The sequence below is a fragment of the Chrysemys picta genome, chromosome 3 (genome assembly GCF_011386835.1).
Source record: "Chrysemys picta bellii isolate R12L10 chromosome 3, ASM1138683v2, whole genome shotgun sequence".
Lineage (NCBI taxonomy): Eukaryota > Metazoa > Chordata > Testudines > Emydidae > Chrysemys > Chrysemys picta.
The window spans coordinates 109039536-109056963 of NC_088793.1; the positions used below are offsets into that span (position 1 = coordinate 109039536).

Sequence of the window (17428 nt, forward strand, 5' to 3'; positions counted from 1 at the left end):
TTTGCAGGGTGAGTCCTTTATTTAAGGCATGCCCCATAAAAATCTGAAAAGCCACCATATTGTCCTCCTTAAAATTTACTTCTTCCATGATGCCTACAAAGTGCTAGACAATGGCTAGGCAGGTGGTGTGCAATGAGTGCTGCTTATATCATTGCTGATCATAATTACCTTGATGTTACCGTGTTCTCCCCCTATCTGATTGTGTATCCACCTGTTGTCTCTTGACTTATGCTTAGATTGCAAGATCTACAGGGCAGGGTTTGTCTCAGTTATGTGTGTGCCCAGTGCCTAGTACAACAGAGTCCTGATCTATGACTGGCCCCCTAGGCACTACTGTAGTCAAAATAATAAATTTGCCAATAACTATGACTAGAAAGAGGAGGGCAGTTTTGAAGAGAAGACTTCCACTTAGATGAGTTTAGGACAAACTTGGCTAATCTAAGAACAAATCCTGTTCCAGGGCTGTGTGTGTTATGCCTTTATAGATCTGTATCAAGACAGCTGTTAAATTGAACTAATTGAAATGTAAATTAAATGGCTAGGAAAGGATTTCTAATTAAGCTATGAATTCATTCCTCCTACAGTTAAAGATACTAGCATAAGCAGGTCTCCTACATTGCTTCCTGTTTCCAGATAATGTTAAAATGTCAGTCATTTTAGCTTAAAGTTATATTTTTAGAAGTAGGCAAAAAGTAATCCTCCCCTGCTTTACAATGTAGTATCATAATTTTGCTGACTGAATTTTTAGGATTTCTTTAAGTGTTTTCTTCAACTCTTGGAACAGTGAATAAATGTGCAGTTTTTATAGGATCCAGTCCTGCAACCCTTGGTCAGAAGAACATTGGCCTGGATCATCTCCACGCACCCCCTAAATCCACACATGCAGGGGACTCTCTGCACATTGATTGCCCCCTTACCATATGGAAAATGGGGAGGTCATTGTCTCCATAACATCCCCGTCCTTCATCTGGACACCACAGAGGATTGCTGCATCTCTGGGATCATCTGGAGGGGTTGGAGACTGGGTGGATCAAGACGCTAAGTACTGGGCGGAAGGGGATGTAAATCTTCTGCCCCTGCCTCATCCCCCCAACCCTGGGAAACTTAAGCAGAAAAGGTGCTTTTATTTACTTGTGCTTTTATTGTCTTCTCCATAGAGCACCACCACCACATCGGTCCTGGAGGCAAGCAGTGACTGGGGGGAAGGTGGCTAGTAGCTCAGCTCCAATGGAGTACACTGCCAGGGAGGGTGGGGGGGCAGAACCTCTGCACATATGGCCCTGGCCTCTCATGGACTCTGGAGGATACACCTGTTTGGGGGAGGGAGGTTGTCTGTAGTCTGTTTTGCAAATCCTGATTTCCTGACACCACACTGCAAAGAATATTCAACACTGGGTTCCTAGTGGAGATTTCCTCCTTCAGTGCCACATCCTGTAGGCTTTTTCATGGTGAGAGATGATTGTGAGAATAACTGTTTTTGCACTTGTCTTTAGACGGAGAGGTGTAGAGTTAGGAACAAAATTCTGATCTATTGAAATACTCGTATAGTTTCATATTCACTGATACTCTCGTGTGTGCTTGACTGGTTTGTTCATAAGAGGAACCTACATAGGATCCATTATAGAACTCCAGGTGAAATTCGTTGAGGCCCAGCATTTAGGTTTTAGTTTATTTTTAAATAAAAATTGTGCAATAGGTGCCCAACAAAATCTCTGGAAGTATGTACAGGAACATAAAACATTTTGAATTTTAATTAAAAGTTTTGTAGTGTAAGAAACCCAAACACAACTGTGACATTCCCCTGGTGTTATCTGGACCAGTGATCTGCTAGGTCACTCCAATCCTCGACTCTGGGAACCAGTCTTACCCTGAGGAGAGGAACTTCCGTCTTGCAGTGTCCAGTTACGCCCACTGGATACTGCAAGCTTATATGAGTTCATCAATTTAACAAAGAAATTGATATGTACCAGGCTTGTTATCCCAAGGGGAGTCTCTGACATACTTCAAACCAAATGCACTGCTTTAGGTAGAATAAACTAACAAATGTATTAACTACAAAAGATAGACTTTACGTGATTCTAAATCAAAGCACAATAAGTCAGATTTGATAAAATGAAATAAAAGCAAAATGCATTCTACGCTGATCTTAACACTTTCAATGCCCTTACAAACTTAGATGCTTCTCATCACAAGCTGTCTGGTTGCTCTTCAGCCATGCTGTCCCCTTTGATCAGCGCTTCAGTCGCTTGGTGGTGGTTTCTGTAGATGGAGGTGAAAGAGAGAGGAAGAGCATGGCAAACGTCTCTCCCTTTTATCATGTTCTTTCTTCCCTCTTGGTTTTGCCCCCCTCCCTTCAGAGTCAGGTGAGCATTACCTCATCGTAGTTCCAAACTGACCAAGGGAAGGGGGGTGACTCACTCAAGAGTCCAACAGATCCTTTGTTGCTGTCTAGGCCAGTGTCCTTTGTTCCTGTGAGGCTGGGCTGGGTTTGTCCCATACATGCCCTGATGAGGTGTGAACTGCTCCTCTGCTCTTGAAGAGTTTTGCCTGGGCCTCTGCTCCTGGAGAGTTTTTGCCTGGGCTTGTTTTAAGCCATGAGGACACATTTTCAGCCTCATAACTATATACATGAAATTACAACCTATAACATTACTATAACAACAATGCTCAGTGCATCATGAGCCTTCCGAAGACACCTGACATGACAAACTTTGCATTGGATACCACACAACAATATTATAAAGGATGAACACGGGGATGCAGGGTGTTCCCCCGAGGTACAGAACGTCACAACAACTATGTGCTAATACATGGGTTCTCAACTTGTGGGTGATGACCTCCTGGGGCAGGGGAATGGAAGCTTCAGGGGATTGTAATCAGGTTTCCCTTTCCATATTGCTCAAGAGGAGGGGGAAATTTAAGAGCCACAGTGCTAGTGCATAAATACCAGAAAGTGAATCTGAGCATAAAAAGAAAGTGAAAACTCCCCAGCCTACTTTTACTCTTTATGCTGAGTGATATGCCAAAAAAAATGGTTTAAGTGGTGAAAAAGTGAATTAGCTATTTCAAATACATTATGTTTTACTAATTCAAGCATTATTAGTAATGCGGAGAAAGAACATTGTAATACTTATTTTGACAGGGTCCTTCTAATGTCATTCACACCCTGGTTGAAGCCGAGCAGATTAAGTTTCTCACTGCCATATGATGTAAAGAAAAGGTGAACAGAGTTATAAAAATGCCAAACAGCTTTTCATAACCATTTTAATGTGCCTTTTGATGTGGTGCTCAAGAGGCCACCCCCCCTTTGGGTGTCTAAATATGCTCTTAGAGCACATGTTGCACAGTTTGCTCCTGCTGAAGGTTATTCTTAGAAATATATGATGAAGGGTGTATCATTTCCCCTCCCCCAGCTTTGTTGGTGCCTTAATACAAAAACCTGCGTTTGTAAGAAAATTACAGCATCCTAGATTGCAGTGCCTATTTGGTGTGCAACTGCAAGCAGGTGCTATTGTGAAGGGGAAAGAAAGAGAACAATGGTGTACAAATGTCACTTCGGTATCTTTTTATGTCTGATTATCACCCCAGGAGTACAGCGATGACTTGTTTTCCACAAAAGGAATAGATGGCTTTACATGATGTGCTGGGAATGGATGCCCAGGTGAAAGAAATCTTGCAATAAAGAAGGTATTTTGTAATACCTAGAGAGGGAAAGAAATGCCACCAGCTCTTTTATAATATATATATTTGATCATGTGGTTACATCAGTACCAAGGACTTAAAATAATATAGTACTTGACTTCCTGCTTGTTGTTGATCATGATTTTATATACTTGCAGCAAAAGCTGTTATGTGGCATCTCTAACACCGCAGTACCTCCTAATGGTATGCTGGGTAATGGTTCAGCATTAACTCAGTGTGACAAGTGCCAGCTACGGAATCATCGCTTCCTGCAGCAACTGGGATTTCTTTGGTCTCTCTTTCAATATACTGACCAGACCTGACCCTGCTTAGCTTGTGGGATCCAATAAAATCACAGCCCATGGTGATACTACTACAGACTGGGCTATAAACCTTTTGCCTCCCCAGCTAGCTCTGCAGAGGCAGGCAGGTTCCTTCTGATGCATGTTATTCTCAAACCTGTTTATGGCACCTCACCAACATGCCAATTTGTTTAATGTGCTTTGTTCATATCCGTTTGGCTGTAAGCTTGTCATAATACATTTTGGAGGAAATCATGGTGAAGCTATCAACTACAGAACTATGATAAAAAATAACTAGATGCTGCAGACTGTTCCCCTTTAACTGCAAATATATATCATTGTAGAAGTTAAAAAAAATACCCTTGCTTAGTTTAATTATCTTTAGAGCATTTGCGTATCTGTTTTTTCTAGGGCTGTCAAGCAATTAAAAAAATAATCATGATTAATCGCACTGTTAATAATAGAATACCATTTATTTAAATATTTTTGATGTTTTCTACATTTTCAAATATATTGATTTAAATTACAATGCAGAATATAAAGTGTACAGTGCTCATTTTATATTTATTTTTAATTACAAATATTTGTTCTGTAAAAAAACAAAAGAAATAGTATTTTTCAATTCACCTAATACAAATACAATAGTACAATCTCTTTATCATGAAAGTTGAACTTACAAATGTAGAATTATGTCCAAAATTACCTGAATCCAAAAATAAAACAATGTAAAATTTTAGAGCCTTCAAGTCCACTCAGTCCTACTTTTTGTTTAGCCAATCGCTCAGACAAAAACTTTGTTAACATTTGCAGGAGATAATGTTGTCCACCTCCTGTTTACAATGTTACCTGAAAGTGAGAACAGGTGTTCTGATGTCACTATTGTAGCCGGCGTTGCAAGATTTTTACGTGCCAGATGCGCTAAAGATTCATATATCCCTTCATGCTTCAACCACCATTTCAGTGGACATGTGTTTGTGCTGATGACAGGTTCTGCTCGACAACCATCCAAAGCAATGCGGACCGACACATGCTCATTTTCATTATCTGAGTGAGATGCCACCAGCAGAAGGTTGATTTTCTTTTTTGGTGGTTTGGGTTCTGTAGTTTCCGCATCGGAGTGTTGCTTTTTTAAGACTGCTGAAAGCATGCTCCACACCTCGTCCCTCTCAGATTTTGGAAGGCACTTCAGATTCTTAAACCTTGGGTCAAATGCTGTAGCTATCTTTAGAAATCTCACATTGGTACCTTCTTTGCGTTTTGTGAAATCTGCAGTGAAAGTGTCCTTAAAATGAACAACCTGTGCTGGGTCATCATCCAAGACTCCTATAACATGAACTATATGGCAGAATGCGGGTAGAACAGAGCAGGGGCCATACAATTCTCCCCCAAGAAGTTCAGTCACAAATTAATTAACAAAAATTTTTAACAAGCATCAACAGCATGGAAGAATGTCCTGTGGAATGGTGGCCGAAGCATGAAGGGGGATACGAATGTTTAGCATATCTGGCACATAAATACCTTGCAATGCCGGCTACAAAAGTGCCATGTAAACGTCTGTTCTCACTTTCAGGTGCCATTGCAAACAAGTAGCAGGCAGCATTATCTCCTGTAAATGCAAACAAACTTGTTTGTCTGAGCGATTGGCTGAACAAGAAGTAGGACTGAGTGGATTGTAGGCTCTGAACTTTTACATTGTTTTGTTTTTAAGTGAAGTTATGTAACAAAAAATCTACATTTCTAAATTGCACTTTCACTACAAAGAGATTGAACTACAGTACTTGTATGAGGTGAATTGAAAAATACTATTTTTTTGTTTATCATTTTTACAGTGCAAATATTTGTAATAAAAATAATATACAATTTGATTTCAATTACAGCACAGAATACAATATATGTCAAAATGTAGAAAAACATCCAAAATATTTAATAACTTTCAATTGGTATTCTATTGTTTAACAGTGTGATTAAAACTGTGATTAATTTTTTTAATCACGATTAATTTTTTTGAGTTAATCGCGTGAGTTATCTGCGATTAATTGACAGCCCTAATTTTTTCTGATGGCTTTAGAAATATTTACACTCATGGTAAAATTCATCCAGGTGTACAAGGATCTCGATTCCTCTTATTGGCAACCTTTGGCCCGCGGCCCGCCAGGGTGCTTACCCTGGCAGGCCGGGGCGGTTTGTTTAACTGCCGTGTCCACAAGTTCGGCCGATCGTGGCTCCCACTGAAGCGGCACGGGCTGAGGGATATGCCGGCTGCCGCTTCCCGATGCCCCCATTGGCCTGGAACGGCGAACCGCGGCCAGTGGGAGCCGCGATCGGCCAAACCTGTGGACACAGCAGATAAACAAACCGGCCCTGGCGGGCCACGGGCCAAAGCTTGCCAATTCCTGCCATAGGGTATCATTGAGACCAAGCGCTTAGCAGGATTCAAAAAAGGGATTAAACTCTTAGATGACTAAGAAGAATACCCAGAGTTACAACAGAACTGGTTGGCAGCCGGTTTCAAGCAGAGTGCCCCAAGGGTCGGTCCTGGAGCCGGTTTTGTTTAATATCTTTATTAATGATCTGGAGGGTGGTGTGGACTGCACTCTCAACAAGTTTGCAGATGACACCAAACTAGGAGGCGTGGTAGATACACTAGAGGGCAGGGATCAGATACAAAGGGACCTAGACAAATTAGAGGATTGGGCCAAAAAAAACCTGATGAGGTTCAACAAGGACAAGTGCAGAGTCCTGCACTTAGGACAAAAGAATCCCATGCACTGCTACAGACTAGGGACCGAATGGCTAGGTAGCAGTTCTGCAGAAAAGGACCTAGGGGTCACAGTGGACGAGAAGCTGGATATGAGTCAACAGTGTGCTCTTGTTGCCAAGAAGGCTAATGGCATTTTGGGCTGTATAAGTAGGGGCATTGCTGGCAGATCGAGGAACATGATCGTTCCCCTTTATTCGACATTGGTGAGGCCTCATCTGGAATACTGTGTCCAGTTTTGGGCCCCACACTACAAGAAGGATGTGGAAAAATTGGAAAGAGTCCAGCAGAGGGCAACAAAAATGATTAGGGGTCTGGAGCACATGACTTATGAGGAGAGGCTGAGGGAACTGGGATTGTTTAGTCTGCAGAAGAGGAGAATGAGGGGGGATTTGATAGCAGCCTTCAACTACCTGAAGGGGGGTTCCAAAGAGGATGGAGCTCGGCTGTTCTCAGTGGTGGCAGATGACAGAACAAGGAGCAATGGTCTCAAGTTGCAGTGGGGGAGGTCCAGGTTGGATATTAGGAAAAACTATTTCACTAGGAAGGTGGTGAAACACTGGAATGTGTTACCTAGGGAGGTGGTGGAGTCTCCTTCCTTGGAGGTTTTTAAGGCCTGGCTTGACAAAGCCCTGTCTGGGATGATTTAGTTGGGAATTGGTCCTGCTTTGAGCAGGGGGTTGGACTAGATGACCTCTTGAGGTCCCTTCCAACCCTGATATTCTATGATTCTATGATTCTATGAACTCTCCCACCCCCATGCACAAGTGTTTGGGAAGAGATATAAACTCCTCATGTTTTAGTGATTAAGGCAGGGGTGGGCAAACTTTTTGGCCTGAGGACCACTTCTGGGAATGGAAATTGTATGGCAGGCCATAAATGCTCACGAAATTGGGGGTTGTGGCGTGGGGAGCGAGGGGGGAGGTGAGGGCTCCAGCTGGAGATGCGGGCTCTGGGGTGGGGCTGAGGATAAGGGATTGGGGGTGCAGGAGGGTGCTCCGGGCTGGGACTGAGGGGTTCAGAGGGCAGGAGGGGGATCAGGTGTGGGGCAGGGGGTTGGGGCATGGGAGGGGGTCAAGGGTGCAGGCTCTGTGGGGTGCTTACCTCAAGCAGCTCCCAGAAGCAGCAGCATGTCCCTCCTCCGGCTCCTACACGTACGCACAGCCAGGCGGCTCTGTGCGCTGCCCTGTCTGCAGGTGCTGCCCCTGCAGCTCCCATTGGCCATGGTTCCTGGCCCATGGGATCTGCAGGGGTAGCGCTTAGGGCGGGGTCAGTGTGTGGAGCCCCCTGGCTGCCCCTATACATAGGAGCTGGTGGGGGGACATGCTGCTGCTTCCAGGAGACACATGGAGCGGGGCAAGCCCCCGACCCAGCTCCATGGCTGGAGCGGGGCAAGCCCCGGACCCCGCTCCCCAGCAGAAGCTCAAGGGCCAGATTAAAACATCTGGAGGGCCAAATGCAGGCCCCAGGCCGTAGTTTGCCCACCCCTGGGTTAAGCCAACCTCTGACTACTGGGGTTTAGGAGGAAACATTCCTTGTGGGTGGGTTATTCTATAATTGCCTACTTTCCTCTGAGGCAACTGGTCCTGGCCATTAATGGAGACATTATGCTGAACTAATATGGTAGTTCCTACATTCCTAAGCTGGTGCTACTGCAGAAGACAGGATGTCGGCCTCACATCCCCTGTGTTTTCTAAAGGGGTTTTCCTGTTGATGCTACATAGGCTAACATGCCTGAGGGTGAGGCTTGATCACAACTATACCATCCAGTGACCTGACCCTCAGCCCACATGGTGTGAGCATGGTTTTATAGACACCCATGGGCTGACACAGTAGTAACCCTGCACCTGAAGTAATGAAGTGTGTCTCTCCCATCCCTAATTGGGATACCTATATATCTGCTCAGTAACAGTAATTGGGTTGAAGCACCACAAATAAAAGTTCTTTAAAATTATTGGGAATGATAGCACTGAATAGTGTCCTTTTTCAAGCTATGGTTTTGTTCTTCCGCTTCTCTGTGCCCAGATATCACCAGACATAGAACAGCACATAATGGTTATCCAGTATTTTGTAATGATCCTTGACTGACGCATTTCACTTTTTAATCTGCAATGGAGAACACAAAAGCCAGCACCATTCAGCAAAGAGTACAAATGTTGGGATGCAGGGAGCGAGACAATTGGGCAACAGGCTGTGGAGGGATTTGCATCTTTAGTTCTCCCAGTTTAGTATTGCCTGTAAAATGTCTTTAATGTACTATTTTTCACTTTCCCATCTCATGAATGAAGTGAGTAAATACTAAAAAAAAAAAAAGCAATCAAGTTTGTCTAGCAAGATTTATACTTTACTAGTGGATGAGAGGGCTTGCTGTTGCATGAGTGTGGCAATTGTGTCAAGTAATCCACAATCTTTGTGGTCTCCCTCATACAACCAATGAAACTGTTGCATGCAAATTAACTGTAGGGTAAGGGCAGTGACTGGTTGATTTATCCCTGATATCACAATGGTCTAGCATGCTTTACTGTAGCTGAAAGCCTGTGCTGTTGCACAGCTGTAATTCATCTGTCAAAACTGGATCATAACAGACTGTGAATCCCAGTGATAATTGAACCTGGTGATATTCTGAATGAAAAGTGCTCTCAACCATGCTTGTAATTGTTTCTGTCTCTTCACTGTGACTCAATAGACATTCTAAGCTTCAGAGTGACACACAGAGTGACAATCCTGGAATGAGAAGAACAGGAGGACTTGTGGCACCTTAGAGACTAACAAATTTATTAGAGCATAAGCTTTCGTGGACTACAGCCCACTTCTTCTATATGCATCCGAAGAAGTGGGCTGTAGTCCACGAAAGCTTATGCTCTAATAAATTTGTTAGTCTCTAAGGTGCCACAAGTCCTCCTGTTCTTCTTTTTGCGGATACAGACTAACTCGGCTGCTACTCTGAATCCTGGAATGTTATTTTATAACTAACCTCATGTTGCCTACTGCTCATGGTTACATTACCCTCCAGAACTGTTAATAATTGTTCCACTATTTTCCTTAGGATGGAGATAGACTTACACACAGTAATTATCAGGATCCCTCTTCTTTCAATGTTCTCATTACAACAGGGAGGGATTGAGAAAAATGAATGCCAACAAACACCTCAAATACCTCCCTCTTTTCTGTGTCAAGTCTTCCTTCTCACCCTCCCATTTAACACAAATAAAAACTCATGCCCCTTGTACATTTCCCATCCCTAACACACACTCTTCTCTATATTTTAAAGCCAAGGGTGGAAGCCTGGCCTCACTAAAGTCAATGGGACTAGGATTGTACCCTCAGTCCTCAGAACAAAATTATGTTGTCTTCCCTTTGTTTTTCTCTCCTGATAGGTAATTCCACTGTTAGTGCCATGTATTTTTCCTGCTACTGTCTGCTTTGTTATATGCCTAACATTAATGTAAATTTCCCTCTTTTACCAAAAGTGAGGCCATAAAACATGGGAGATGAACCTGCTGACCAAACAGAGGGGAAAGTGGAGGGCAAAAAGGCACGACTATAGTCCCAATATTGTGGATAGGGTAAAATGCATTTTGATGTAAATATATGAAATACATTTCTGTAATTCAGTGGTAAAAGCCTGACAAAACAGTCCAGTATTTCAGTCCTGTGAGGATGGAAGGGGCTGTTAAGGACTATGGAGTCAGGTCATTTTCATAGATTCATGGAGTTTGAGGCCAGAAGGGACCATTAGATCATCTGACCGCCTATATATCACAGACCATTAAATTTCACCCAGTTACCCCTGTACTGAGCCCAGTAACTTGTAATTGCGTAAAGAATAACTTTATGTTTGGCTACAGCATATCTTGATTTGAAGACATCAACGGATGGAGAATCTACCACATGGCTTGGTAGTTTGTTCCTGTGGTTAATCACCTCATTGTTAAAAATGTGTCTCATTTCTAATTTGAATTTGTCTGGTTTCAGCTTCCAGCTATTTGTTCTTGTTACAATTTTCTCTGCTAGATATAAGTTCCCTTTACTACCTGGTGCTTTCTCCCTTATAACTTTAATTATATGATCACTTTATATATTTAAAACACTTGTCTATAAGCTGAAACTTTTTTTGTACTAGCTGTCCTCATCTGTCAGACTGCTCATCCAACACTGGTGAAAAGGTGCTGTGTAGCAGTCACAGCCAGAGATGGCTCTACTGTTTTTGCCGCCTCAAGCAGCGCGCCGAATTGCCGCCGCGGACGGCGGGGGCAGTCTGGGTGCCGTTAGGGCAGCACACGAGTTTCCGCTGCGGCGGCAATTCGGCGGCAGCTTCTGTCTTCAGCCGGAAAACAGAAGCTGCCGAATTGCCCCCACGGGCAGCTGAACATAGAAGCTGCCGCCGAATTGCCGCCGCCGCAGAAACGTGCATACCGCCCTAGTGGCACATGGACTGCCCCTCCTGTCCGCGGCGGTAATTCAGCACTCTGCTTGGAGTGGCAAAAACACACGGACTGACGCCCCTTGTAGATTGCTGCCCCAAGCACCTGCTTGGAATGCTAGTGCCTGGAGCCGGCCCTGGTCACAGCTCAACAGAGCCAGACATTTTTGATACAAATCCAGATCCAAAATTTTCATAAAGTTTGGGTTTGTTTGGATCCAGGGTTTTGGTTTTGTCTGTTTTATATAATTGTATGTCGCCAGATACAACTGGTGAAACAAAGATTGCAAGATTTTGTTTCAGGCTCATCTCTGTTTTCATTGGGAAAATCATGTGTTTTAATGCACTTGTTTGTAATGTTTAATCTATCTTTAGTACAAGGCAGGAGAAAGCATTTATTTTTGAGTATAATGTTACCTATTTTGATGTGCTAGACGTGTAAATGATATATTGTGTTTGTATAATGAGGAACTGAATAGCCAGACATACATTAGCGCTACCCGGGATCTTGTAGTCTTTTTTATTGGCCATGTACCCTTTTTGTGTTAAGAAGGGACGCTGTACCATTTTATTTAACTTTTTTGTTTGTTTGGCAAAGACCCAGCTCTATTTTCTCAATGGCCATTTGCTTTTCCAAGATGTTTGTCTCCTTTCTTTACCTAAAGGTTTAACAAGAGTGACTCCAGATGCCTATAAGAATCTGAAGGGAAGAAGAACTTTGTTTCTTCAAGAAAAATACTTTAAAACTTATGTCAAATTTGTGAGGGAAACCTGTGATAGTTGCTACCTAAGGGATCAGTCACACAAGCCCTCCATGTGCAGAGCTCCCACTGAAGTCTGTGGGAGTTACATAAATAAAGAGCTAGACCTTTAGTGGCAGACGGCATTGCGTGAACACCACGGCATTGTGGGCATTCTCTATCCATTGCTCTGCATAGTATGTTCCATTGACAGTAATGGCTGGTTATTTTAAAAGATGCACCTTGGTATAGATAAGACTTCTGGCATTATTTACCATTATTTAATTCTTGTAATTAAACCTTGCTCTGAGTAGATTGAAATGTGCTCTGGAGGCTGCCAGCTTGCCAGTAACTCCCAAATGCTCTGAGCAGGTTTAAATGACACAGTAGTAGTAGTGTCAGAAGCCACCATGTCTACACTCAGATTAAAGACCTGCAGAAGGCACATACCTTGGGCTCACAGAACTTGGGCTAAGGAACTGTTTAACTGCAGTATAGATGTTCAGGCTCAGTCTGGAGCCCAGGCTCTAGGATCCTACAAGGTGGAAGGGTCCCAGAATTCGGGCTGCAGCCTGAGCCCTTGTCTACACCACAATTAAACAGCCTGTAGCCCAAGCTCCACGAGCCCAAGCCCGCTGGCACGGGCCAGTCATGGGTTTCTAATTGCCGTGTAGACATACCCTTTCAGTTCTCTGGCTCTCACCAGTGCATCACACTTGGTGGTAGTATGAGTGGACAGTTTTTGCTAAAATTCCCCAGTTTAGACTGTGACTAAAGCGTTTGTATGTAATCGTCCTCAGTGAGTGCACTAAAGTTTCACAGGACTAAGTATGCAACTGTGCACGTACAGAGCTGCCTGACATAGTAACAGAACATCATTTTCTAAAAAGAGAAGAAGAAAAGAGTTGTTTTCAAGAGTCCTTTTCTGCATGCACCGAAGTTTCACAATTCTTCCTGGTGCAATTGTGGGGTTTGCTTCTGAGGCAGTTAGCTTGCCTGTACACCACAATGTATGTCTGAGATGAAAAGTGAGCACCTCTCATATTCCTTTCTAGATCTGAGTTTATTAAAAGTCATAATTCAGAATTAATTTAGAGTTTACTTAAATAACACTGCGTTTAAAGATGTTATTCTTGCCTACATCTTTGCTTATCTTCTGCTGTGTCTTTCCCCAGACTACACTCAAGCTTTTTCTTGACCTCTCCTTATGTCTCTGTTTTCCACCCCCACTGTCTTCATGCCATCTTTCATGTCACCTTCTCCATTTTGACAGTCCCCGGTTTTAACATATGCCAAGCCCCTTCCTGTTCCTCTGAAAATCCTTCTGTTCTGTGAAGCTCCCCACCTACAAACACCGCACATTGCTAAATGGGTTCCATTTTCTTTTCATGTCACTTTTACATCTTTCTAAATCTGTTGACTTCAGTGGTGTTACTCCTGGTCCTCCAATCTGAGAGCAGAATCAGGCCCTATGTACTCATTCATGCTTTTAGATTAAACAATCTTTCTTGCAAGGACTCTGTTCTCTGTTTAGCACATTATGTACTGCAAAGTATCCTGTGCGCTTACAGCATTATGTAAATAATCATTTCAGGCTGATTCGTGGCTTGGCCCCAAGCAAAGAGCAGCACATTGTTGTGCTGCCCTTGAGCCAGCCACCAGTATAAGGTGGGGAGCAGCAGCCCTGCTTCCCTTCCCATGCTGAGACGTGGGTAGAGGTTGCAGAGGTTTAAGGGAAAGCTGTGCAGTAGGGGTTTGATCCTGACAAATGCTGAGCTCTCAAGCCTGATCCAGTGAAGCACTTATGTATGTGTTTAGCTTTACCCACTGGGACTACTTCTGCCCTTCCAGTTAAACACTTGCTTAAGTACTTCACTGGACTGGGTCAGAGTGACCAGCCCCTTGCAAAAATGAGCCCAGGAGGAATGGCTTTCATATATGTAAGGCCTTGTGAATACAGAAGAAGATAGGGGAAATTATTAATAACAACCTTGCATTTATATAGATATTACCATTCAAGGATGTCAATGTGATTTATAAACATTAATTAAGACTCAAAATACCATTGTGAGGTAAGTGGCTATCCCCATTTTACAGGCAGAGAAAGTGAGGCACAGAAGGTTAAGTGATGTACCCAAAGGTGATAACACAGGAAGGCTGTTTTGATTCCTGTGTTTTCAGAGCATCCTTCATCCTTTTATCTCTGGAATCATGCCATCTCTGGCAGGGAAGGGAAAGGAAGGAAAATTCCCTAGAATGAATATGTTGTATGGAACACCACAATTCCCATGCGATCACAAAAACTATCCTGGGAATTGGAAGATGCTTTACAGAATTACTTGACATTGTATATTTAGAACTTTGAGGTTGGCTAAAAAACCCACAGCATCTAAAACCAAATACAGCTTCTCCCAGAGACATTTACATTATGGCCTCTGCTTGGGAAGAAACAGAAACAGTGAAATGAAGCGCTGTACTTTACCGGAAATTGTTTTAAAAAATCAAATCCTTTATAATGATATATTTATGCTGAGCCATTGTTTACATTTTCTACATGTGTGTTTAGGCTTATTTTTCATTATTGGATACACCTGTGAAGCTATAATCGATTATTTGGGTTCACTTATTCAGTCTTAACTTTGAGTGGGAGCTGTGGTTTATTTACCCCCTTTGCTCTATTTACTCACTTAATTCCCAAGCCGGCAATGTACAATACTTGGGTGAACTGGAACCACTTGACTTTGCTGGGACTCCACATAGGTGCAGCAGCCCACCTACACATTATGCATTGCAGGTTTGGGACTTAGGGTCCTATTCTGCAAAATACTTACCTCTGGGTGTCATGTTTATAATCATAAGTCATAGCTTTGACTATCTGTCTATCTTAGGTACCCATATGGCCCCATCACCGTACAGTAGTCCCTGTGCACAGTCTTTAATGTATTTATCCTCACAATACCTCTGCAACATAGGGAAGTGCTTATTATCCCCATTTCACAGATGGGGAACTGAGGCACAGAGAGGCTGAGGGATTTGTCTGAGATCACACAGGGAATCTGTGGTGGAGCAGGGATGTGAGCCCAGGACTCCACTGGACCACCCTGCCTGTCAGTGACTACAGTGATACAATTCACAGCATTAAATTTAGGGCCTGATCCTGCCCTCATTGAAATCAATGAGTGCTTTGCTATCAATTTCAGTGGGCACAGTGTCAGACCCATACTAAATAATTATATCTAGCACTTATATAGTGCTTTTCATCAGCTATGATGAAGAAGAGCAAAATAAGTTAAATCAAATTAAGTGGAGTAGCTGAGAAAATTCTGAAAAGAATCGCAGCATCCCATTTAATCATTTTGTGTCTTTCTCTCATACTAAAGGCACATGTGCAGATCACCACTGGATTAAGTAGCCCTATTTACTGGCCAAATCTTAACACTATAGTATGGCCTCACGGACAGAAAGCGTTTGGATTCAGTGTGTCTCATATCAGTGTAGTACTGTTTGTTATTTGGTTGAATGAAAAAAATTGGATTTATTCTATCCCTAATTTCAAATTATTATTATTTATTATTTATTTTAGAATAAAGCAGAAAAAGGAATGAAATTGAGTAGATCTCGCTGAAAGATTTTCAAATTTCATAATTCTGAGGTTTCAAAATTTGGGAAAATTTTGAAAAAATACCACTTTTTACACTTTTCAACCAACGATAGAGATGTCCATAGAAAATTAAAGTTAAAATGGATAGTTAAAGCTTAGTAGTTTTGGCAGCCAAACGATAAGTGAGATGTCACTCTGATGCTGTAATGTAATAGTTACATCTGCTCATGGGTTTTCATTAAGAAGTAACATGTAGCAGCGTATGCTAATCAACATATGTACCTTTTCTGGTTCTGTAACTTATTTTTTCTTTTCTAGAAGTTCTTTTCTAGTTTTGACCTAGAAGAGGAGATTCACACTTTATGTTAAGGATTCATTTATAAATACTCAATGAGTTATTACTTGGTTAATCATTTGTTAGTGAATTATTATAGAGTCCAACAGGTGAATAGGTTGCTAATTACCATGGCTTATAATGATATAGAACACCTTGTACTGACGTGTTTTTCACCTTCTATCACACATAGTACTTCAACATGCTTATGACATCTGTCATTGATAGGCTCTTTATAAACAATTTATAAATAGAACTTTAATAAAAGTGTGACATATTTTTAATCTTTTGCCTCTCCTTAGCCCTTCAAGCTTTTCCTTTCTACAATACAGAATGTAACCAACATGCCCTAGATAGTCTCCATTTTTGCTGATGACATTCACTCTCAGCAGTTGATTCTGTCTCCCCACCCCCAATCAGTGCAAATAGATCAGGGCTCTAAGCATTTTTTATTTAAAAAGGGGGGAGGTAAGGGTGGGAAGTAATTGCAGAGATGTATATTGCTGCTCCTATAATACACTCATTGGTGGTGAGCAGAATCTTACATCAATAAAAGACATAAAAACATTCTGTTTTCTTTACAACACTACTGAGGATTATGGTAGCTCACAGAATTATTTAAATGAAAGAGAAAATAGCAGAATGTGTAGTATTTATGTAGTTTCATGACTAGGTAGCAATACCTTTTCATATAGGACTCTAATGAACTTCACAAAAGTGAGTAAGTAGGATTATCTCCCTCTTACAAATGAGGAAACTGAGGTAAAGATTGTTCCTTCCCTCTGGTCAGATGGTAGGTCTGGGAATAGAACCAAGTCCCCTGATGCCTATCCCCATATTGAATCCATTCAACCTTAGCTGGCAGGAGAAATATCTTTGTGTGAACATAAAAATATGTATTATTTGTAAGAAGAGAACTTCTGATAATATAGAAAAGGGAAATGTTTAAAAATCCAATTCCACTGAAATTATTTTACATTATCGTGGAAAAATCTTGGGCATCAGAATCTCAGATGGTATGGGAAGTCTAGCAGAAATGTCTGTAGTTGGCTTTTCATTTCTACATATGTCAATCAGTTTTTGTTGGGCCTGATTCTGCTGACATCTGATGACAGTTTTGCCCTTGACTAATAGGCTCTGACCCTTTAGTTACTTTTAGCCTGCAAATGGCAGTAAAATAATTAATGTCTCCAATGGATGAATTGCTTGTCTGCGTATGCCTATCGATACAGCTATAAATGCATTTCTGGTAAACAATATGGAACATCAGACATAGAAGTTGTAGGATTTAACGCATAGCCAGAATTAATGACTGCAGCAAAAGTAACCTCTTTCAGTGATACATTTTTCTCAAAGCTAAAATGCCTTAGGAAAAAGGCTGCCTTTCCCCACCCTCCCTCCTCCCAGAATCAAAACTTTTGCCATTTATAATGTAGGCTCATTCCACTCTGTTATCTACATCTTTTTCTTTAGAGTTTTGCCCCCTACCCCCACCTTTTAAACACTTCCTCATTAAAACAACGTTTTTTCTACTTTGCAAAATTGTGTATTCAATATTACATAGTTGGAGGGTTTTTTTGTTTTCTCCC

The 17428-nt window shown here is 42.0% G+C and overlaps 1 protein-coding gene across 5 annotated transcripts in view; it reads left to right on the forward strand.

Annotated features, from left to right (window-relative positions):
• PHACTR2 (phosphatase and actin regulator 2) overlaps nt 1-17428 on the forward strand; it is a 208085-nt gene that overhangs the window by 27792 nt on the left and 162865 nt on the right. The gene's annotated exons all lie outside the window — the stretch shown is intronic.